We start from the raw sequence: 8,457 nt of genomic DNA on the forward strand, positions 1-8,457 counted from the left end.
TGAGTGACAGAGGGAGACTCTTTCTCAAAAAAAAAAAAAAAAAAAAAAAAATCTCTTTTCCCTTGTACAGAAGCTGGATTTTAGGCTAGGCATGGTGGCTCACATCTGTAATCCCAGCACTTTGGGAGGCTGAGGCAGGCAGATCACTTGAAGTCAGGAGTTCGAGACCAGCCTGGGCAACACACTGAAACCCCATCTCTACTAAAAATACAAAAAATTAGCCAAGCATGGTGAGAGCACTTGTAATCCCAGCTACTCGAGAGGCTGAGACAGGAGAATGGCTTGAACCCAGGAGGCAGAGGTTGCAGTGAGCAAAGATGGTGCCACTGCACTCCAGGCTGGGTGACAGAGTGAGACTCCATCTCAAAACAAAAAACAAACAAAAAAAGCCGGATTATAGGGGGGAAAAAAACAACTTTTCATGAAGAGATGAAGATAGATACCAGCTCAGTATCTTGCCCTTCTAAAATTTTCTTTTCTTTTTTTTTTCTTTCTTTTTTTTTTTTTTTTTTTTTTTGAGACATAATTTTGTAACACTTGTTCTCTTCTTGTTCGGTTGTTTGTTTTCTGGTCTTCCTGAAAATCAAGATGCTGTGTGGAAAAACCCTGAATTAGGAACCAGAAGAGCTGAGTGCTCATCTCGATCCTTCCCAGGAGTGATACTAAACTTGTTTAACAACAGGTGTGGTGCAGGTACCAAACATTCAGAACAAGGCTTCTTATTACCTCTGTGGGGTCCTGAAAAGTCTCTGCTGAGTGGGCTGGGTATCTTTAGTTAGATCATGGGGAATTCCAGGTTTTAGGGGTAGTTGAGAGGCTATGGATAGGAGGTTCTTTGGGAGTCTGAGATCAACAGCAATTTACTCACCACTGTAGAACTATTTTAATGCTTTCTTTTTGATGTGATGGAAATATCACACCAAATGAGTTGGTCATTTAACTTCTTTAAACTTTAGCTTCCATATTTGTAAAGTGAGAACAAAATTTCCAACACATGGTTTATGGTGGGGTCTAAAAAAGATCATGGATGTGAAGGATCTTTGTGAATTGCATAGCACCACATTGACAAGAAGCGATATCTAATTTTCCTTCCTCATTACTCAGTGCTCTCTGTCCAGTAAGCAGGTGCAATGTTGACTGGAGATAAGGAATAGAGTATATGACAGTGACTGAGAAATACCTCTGCCAATATTCTCAAATTTCATATCACTTATGAACATAGAAGAGTCTGGGCAGGCCAGGCATGGTGGCTCACGCCTGTAATCCCAGCACTTTGAGAGGCCAAGGTGGGTGATCACCTGAGGTCAGGAGTTCAAGACCAGCCTGACTAACATGGACAAACCACATCTCTACTAAAAATACAAAATTAGCCATGTGTGGTGGCGCGTGCCTGTAATCCCAGCTACTCCGGAGGCTGAGGCAGAAAAATCGCTTGAACCCAGGAGGCAGAGGTTGCAGTGAGCTGAAATCGTGCCACTGCACTCTAGTCTGGGCAATAAGAGGGAAACTCCATTTCAAAAAAAAAAAAAAAAGACCCCATAAAGACCCTCATAATGCCCACTGTGTGAGGCACAGCGGAAAGACAGCTGTCCATGAACCAGTAAGTGAGCCCTCATTAGACACTGAACCTTCCAGTGCCTTGATCTTAGATTTCCCAACCTCCAGAACTGTGAGAAATAAGTTTCTGTTGTTTATAGGCTGCCTAGTTGATGGTATTTTGTTATAAAAGCTCAAATGGACTGAGACACTTTGAACAGAGCTTGCTATAGACAAAATTTCAAGGTTGGAGCCAGAGCAGTTAGGCAAGAGAAATAAATAAAAGGCATCCAAATTGGAAAAGAGCAAGTCAAATTGTCCCTGTTTGCAGATGACATGATCTTATATATCAATAAAACCTAAAGACTCTACCAAAAAACTCTTAGAACTGGTAAATTAAAGTTATAGGACACAAAATAAATATACAAAAATCAGTAGTGTTTCTATACATGAACAATCAACTAGCTGAAAAGGAAGTCAAGAAAGCAATCCCATTTACAGTAGCTACAAAAAATAAAATAAAATACCTGGGAATAAATTTAACCAATGAGTGAGAGGCCTCTACAAGGAAAACTAAAAAACACAAACAGAAGAAACTGAAGAGTATACAAACAAATTGAGAGACATCCCATGCTCATGGATCAGAAGAATTAATATTATTGAAATGACCATACTACTCAAAGCAATCTTCATTGTCAGTGCAATCCCTATCAAAATCCCAACAGGCATTCTTCACAGAAATACGGGGAAAAGCTCTAAAATTTGTATGGAACCACAAAAGACCCCAAGGGAATCTTGAGCAAAAAGAACAAAGCTAGAAGTGTCCATACTACCAGACCTCAAAATATACTACAAAGTTGTAGTAACGAAAACAGCATGGTACTGGCATAAAAACAGACACACAGACCAATAGAACAGAATAGAGAACCCAGAAATTAATCCACACACCTACAACCAACTTATTATTGACAAAGGTGCCAAGAATACTCACCAAGGAAAGGCCAGTCTCTTCAGTAAATGGTGCTGGGGAAACTGGATATCCACATGCAAAAAAGTGAAACTAGGCTGGGCACAGTGGCTCACACCTGTAATCCCAGCACTTTGAAAGGGTGAGGCAAGAGGATCAGTTGAGCCCAAGAGTTTGAGACCAGGCTGGGCAACGCAGAGAGACCCTGTCACCACAAAAATAAAAAATCACCCAGGCATGGTGGCACATGTCTGTAGTCTCAGCTTCTTGAGAACCTGAGGTGGGAGGATGGCTTGGGCCCAGGAAGTTGAGGCTGCAGTGAGCCATGACTGTGCTGCTGCACTCCAGCCTGGGCAACAGAGTGAGACCCTGTCTCAAAAAGAAAAAAAAAAAAAATACATGAATGAAATTATGATATTAGATCCCCACCTTTCACCCTATAAAATTAACTCAAAATGGATCAAAGACCAAAATGTAAGATTCAATATCATAAAACTACTAGAAGAAGACATAGTGGAACTGCTTCAGAACATTGGTCTGGGAAAAGGTCTGGGAATTCCCAGAAATTGGTCTGGGAATAAGACCTCAAAAGCACAGGTAACAAAAGCAAAAATAAACAAATGGGATTATATAAACCACAAAGCTTCTGCACAGCAAAGAAAGCAATCAACAGAGTTAAAAGACCACCTACAAAATGGAAGAAAATATTTGCAAACTAATCATTGACTGGGGATTAATATCTAGAATATACAAGAAACAAATTTTTTAACTTAATTTAATTTTATTTTTTGAGACAGTGTCTCACTCTGTCATCCAAGCTGGAGTGTGGTGGCACGATCACGGCTCACCACCCCGACCTCCCAGGGTCAAGCAATCCTCCCACCTCAGCCTCTTGAGTAGCTGAGACTACAGGTGCACGCTGCTGCACCTGGCTAATTTTTTTTTTTTGAGACGGAGTCTCACTCTGTCGCCCAGGCTGGAGTGCAGTGGCGCGATCTCGGCTCACTACAAGCTCCGCCTCCCGGGTTCACGCCATTCTCCTGCCTCAGGCGCCTGCCATCTCGCCCGGCTAGTTTTTTGTATTTTTAGTAGAGACGGGGTTTCACCCTGTAGACCAGGATGGTCTCGATCTCCTGACCTCGTGATCCACCTGTCTCGGCCTCCCAAAGTGCTGGGATTACAGGCTTGAGCCACCACGCCCGGCCAAAAGTTTTCAATTAGCAATAATCGCGCCTCGGATAAACCTCATTGGCTACGATACTGCCACTGGGCAAAGCTAGTTTTTTTTTTTTTTTTTTTTTTTTTTTTGTAGAGATGAGTCTTACTATGTTGCCCAGGCTGATCTTCAACTCCTTGACACAAGCAATTCTCCTGTCTCAGCCTCCCAAAGTGCTGGGATTATAGGTGTGAGTTACCATGCCCAGCAGAAATGGAAACATCTCGACAGCAAAAAAACCCCAAACAATCTGATTTTTTAAATGAGCAAATGATCTAAACATTTCACAAAAGAAGAAATGGCCAACACATATATTAAAAAATGCTCAGCATCATTAATCATCAGGGAAATGCAAATCAAAACCACAATGAAGTAACAACTCACCACAGTTACAATGGCTATCAAAGACAAAAAGTAACAAACACTAGTAAAAATGCAGAGAAAGGGGAACTTTTATACACTGTTGGTGGGAATACAAACTAATACAACCACTATGGAGAACAGGATGGAAGTCCCTCAAAAAAACAAAAATAGAACTAACATATGATCCAGCAATCCCTCTACTGGGAATTTATCCAAAAGAAAGGAAGTCATTTCAGCAAAGAGACATCTGCACCCCCATGTTTATTGCAGCACTATTCACCAGAGCCCAGATAGGGAATCAAGCTAGGTGTCCAACAACAGACGACTGGATAAAGAAAATACAGTACTATATGCCACAGAATACTATTCAGCCATAAAAAGGATGAAATCCTGTCATTCATGGCAACATGGATAGAACTGAAGGACATTATGTTAAGTGAAATAAGCCAGGAACAGAATGTTAAACAATGCATGTTCTTACTCATATATATGTGGAAGCTAAAAAAATTGATTGCAGAAGTAGAAAGTAGAACAGAGGATACTACAGACTGGGAAGGGTAGGAGGAAAGGAGGGAGAGATCTGTTAAAAGATACAAAATTACAGCTGGATAGGAGGAATACATTCTCTGTTCCATAGCATTGTAGGGTGACTATAGTTAATAATATTATATAGTTTTGTTACAGTGGGTAGTCAGACAAGAGCAGGGCAGGAAAGGGCTCCCCACCCCCACCAGGAATGTCAGGCAACCATCAGGTGATGGTCAGGCCATTGTTAAACTGTCTCTCTCAACTAATAATTGGTCGCAGCCAGCGCCAGGGAAAGGCAGCCTCCTGAAACTGGTGATCAGTAGCTTCCTGATAAGATCTCAGGAGTTGGGCAGATAGGCTCAAGCATGCACACTAAGGGGCAAAATGGGAGTATTTAACTGGTATATGACATTCTTCTGGGAACACTTGACTGGTAAGGCAAAAATGCCTCAAGGAAGCATGTGCACAATTTCAGTAAATACTGTGCCTGTGGCCCCTCCCAAGTGCTGGCAGGCTGCAGTACATGTGGATAGCCCACCCCAAGGGAAGAATCCGGAGAAAGGATGCAACCTTCCCAGAGAATGTCAATGTAAAAAACCCCTAGTCAAAGGTCAGACCATGTACTTGAATCTCTCAAGTAGCCTGCTTGGTCCTCTTCCAAGTGTACTTTACTTCCTTTTGTTCCTGCTCTAAAACCTTTAAACAAACTTTCACTCCTGGTCTAAAACTTGCCTCGCCAAAAAAAATATATATATAGAAGGAAGGGCCAGGCACGGTAGCTCACACCTCTAATCCCAGCCCTTTGGGAGGCTGAGGCGGGTGGATCACTTGAGGTCAAAAGTTTGAGACCAGCCTGACCAACATGGTGAAACCCCGTCACTACTAAAAATGCAAAAATTAGCCAGGCGTGGTGGTGAGTGCCTGTAATTCCAGCTACGCGGGAGGCTGAGACATGAGAATCACTTGAACCCAGGAGGTGGAGACTGCAGTGAGCCGAGATCACGCCACTGCACTCCAGCCTGAGCGACAGGGTGAGACTGTCTCAAAATATAAAATGAAATAAAAATAAAATAAAACTTACCTCAGACTCTCACTCTACCTTATGCTCCTCAACTGAATTCTTTATTTTGAGGAGGTAAGAATTGAGGTTGCTGCAAACCCTTATGGATTCTCCACTGCTAACAGTTTCAGATAGCTAGGAGGAGGATATTAAATGTTCTCAACACAAAAAACGATAAATGTTTGAGATGATGGATATGCTAATTCCTATGATCTGATCGCTATGCAGTATATGCATTAAAACATCACTATGTACTCCACGTATATGTGCAATTATTATTTGTCAATTTTAAAAACACAATAAAACAAACAGACCAGGTGTGGTGGCTCATGCTTGTGATCCCAGCACTTTGGGAGGCCAAAATGGGAGGATCGTTTGAGCTCCGGACTTTGAGACCAGCCTAGGCAACATGGCAGAACCTTGTCTCTACTAAAAATGCAATGATTAGCCAGGTGTGGTGGTGTGTGCCTGTAGTCCCAGCTACCAAGAAGGCTGCAGTGGGAGGATTGCTTCAGCCTGGAAGGTGGAGGTTGCAGTGAGCCAAGATTGTGCCACCCTACTCCAGCCTGGGTGACAGAGAGAGACCCTGTCTCAAAAATAAATAAAGAATACAATAAAACAAAGAAATTTAAGGTTGGAATGTTGCCTCTCCTTACCCACCAGTGTGCAAAGGTGGCCTCATGATTGTTCTACCTTCCCTATATATGTCATCTTCCCAGACCCGCCTTTATTAATGAAAATGATAAAAGCAAACTTGGATTGAATATTTATATATGCCACACAAGCACTGTGAGACACCCTTTGTATTTCTTGTGTAGGGGTAAAAAAGTGCATCATTTTACCCTCCTAGGTTCAGATTATTTGGCTGGTCTACAAATTAAATGGACACAAGGCAGATTAACAGAAAGAAAACCATTTAATTTGTATTTATTTATTTATTGAGATGGAGTTTCACTCTTGTCGCCTAGGGTAGAGTGCAATGGTGTGATCTGGGATCACTGTAACCTATACCTCCCGGATTCAAGAGATTCTCCTGCCTCAGCCCCCTCAGTAGCTGGGATTACAGGTGTCCGCCACCACACCCAGCTAATTTTTGTATTTTTAGTAGAGACAGGGTTTTCACCATGTTGACCAGGCTGGTCTCGAACTCCTGACCTCAGGTGATCTGCCCGCCTCGGCCTCCCAAAGTGCTGTGATTACAGGCATGAGCCACCTCGCCTGGTCAGAAAACCATTTTAATTACACACCTGCACACAGGAGTCCTGCCAAAATGAGAGTTAAAGAAGTGCCCACATGATTGAAGCTTATACGTAATGTTGAGCTACAAAAAGGGTCTGAGGTTTCTGGCGGTTGGTGGGGAGAGTGGAGACAAATTATGGGAGGGTGAGAGGAGGAAACGTGATGAACAACGGTTGCCTTGTTATACAGCTAAGTCTCTCATGTGATAAAAGTTATTTCAGAGTTGCTCTCTTCCTGGTACAGATGTGTTTGTAAATGAAAATTTACTTTATATTTCCTTTACCAAATGGTAACCTTTTAGAGCTTCTGTGTCTGCAGTTCTCCAAAATAATCAATATGCTTAAAAAAACCCCCAAAAACCACAGTCTATTTTAGGGTGGCATATTCTGGTCTCCTACAGTCATATTTCAGAGTGGCAGGTCCTAAACCCTATCCCTTGAATTATTTTATCTTAATTAATTAATTAATTTTTTTGAGACAGAGTGTTGCTCTGTCGCCAAAGATGGGGTGCAGTGGCACGATCTCAGGTCACTGTAACCTCCACCTCCCAGGTTCAAGCAATTCTCCTGCTTTAGCCTCCTGAGTAGCTGGGATTACAGGCGCCCACCACCACACCTGGCTAATTGTTTGCACTTTTAGTAGAGACGGGGTTTCACCATGTTGGCCAGGTTGGTCTCAAACTCCTGACCCCAGGTAATCCACCTGCCTCGGCTTCCCAAAGTGCTGGGATTACAGGCGTGAGCCACCACCCCCAGCCTATTTTTTATTTTTTTGAGATGGAGTCCCACCCTGTCACCCAGGCTGGAGTGCAGTGGCGCAATCTCTGCTCACTGCAACCTCCACCTCTCCCTCCCGGGTTCAAACAATTTTCCTGCCTCAACCTCCCAAGTAGCTGGGACTACAGGGCGTACTACCACACCCAGCTAAGTTTTTGTAGTTTTGGTAGAGACAGGGTTTCTCTGTGTTGCACAGGCTGGTCTCGAATTTCCTAAGCTCAAGCAATCAGCCTGCCTAGGCCTCCCAAAGTGCTGGGATTACAGGCCTGAGCCACCGTCCCAGCCAATTATTTTATCTTTAAAACAGTATTATGAAGTACATACAATGATTTCCTTCTTACAAATAAGGAAACAGGCTTAGAGAGGTTAAATAATTTGCTAAAGTCATCCAGTTTACGAATAGAAAAATCCAAATTCTACCTTGGGAATTCTATTATTTTTTTATGTTGCTTTTGATTGTAATGATGTCCACACAAAGGATCTACCTTGGGAATTCTAACTCTAGGACTGTAAAAATTGAATTCTCCAACCAGTGCACATATTATCTTTCAGAATCCTTTCATTTAATGACCCATATCAATAGGTTTTAGAAAAAAAGTAATACTGATCAATTTTATTCATTTGGAACTGTGAAACTTAAGTTAAACTTAAGGTAAAATGGATTTTACATTTTACCAAGAATATCTATGCCTCCAAATGTATCTAATTGGTGAATTTTCAGTTCAACAAAATTATTAAAAATGTAATTTTGTCCAGTAAGCCTATATTGAAT

General features: G+C 42.1%; 1 pseudogene; it reads right to left on the reverse strand.

Moving 5' to 3' along the window:
• Positions 1–3,651: 3,651 nt before the first annotated feature.
• Positions 3,652–3,781, reverse strand: LOC111520986 (annotated as a pseudogene).
• Between the last annotated feature and the right edge of the window lie 4,676 nt (positions 3,782–8,457).

The sequence above is a fragment of the Piliocolobus tephrosceles genome, chromosome 7 (genome assembly GCF_002776525.5).
Source record: "Piliocolobus tephrosceles isolate RC106 chromosome 7, ASM277652v3, whole genome shotgun sequence".
NCBI lineage: Eukaryota > Metazoa > Chordata > Mammalia > Primates > Cercopithecidae > Piliocolobus > Piliocolobus tephrosceles.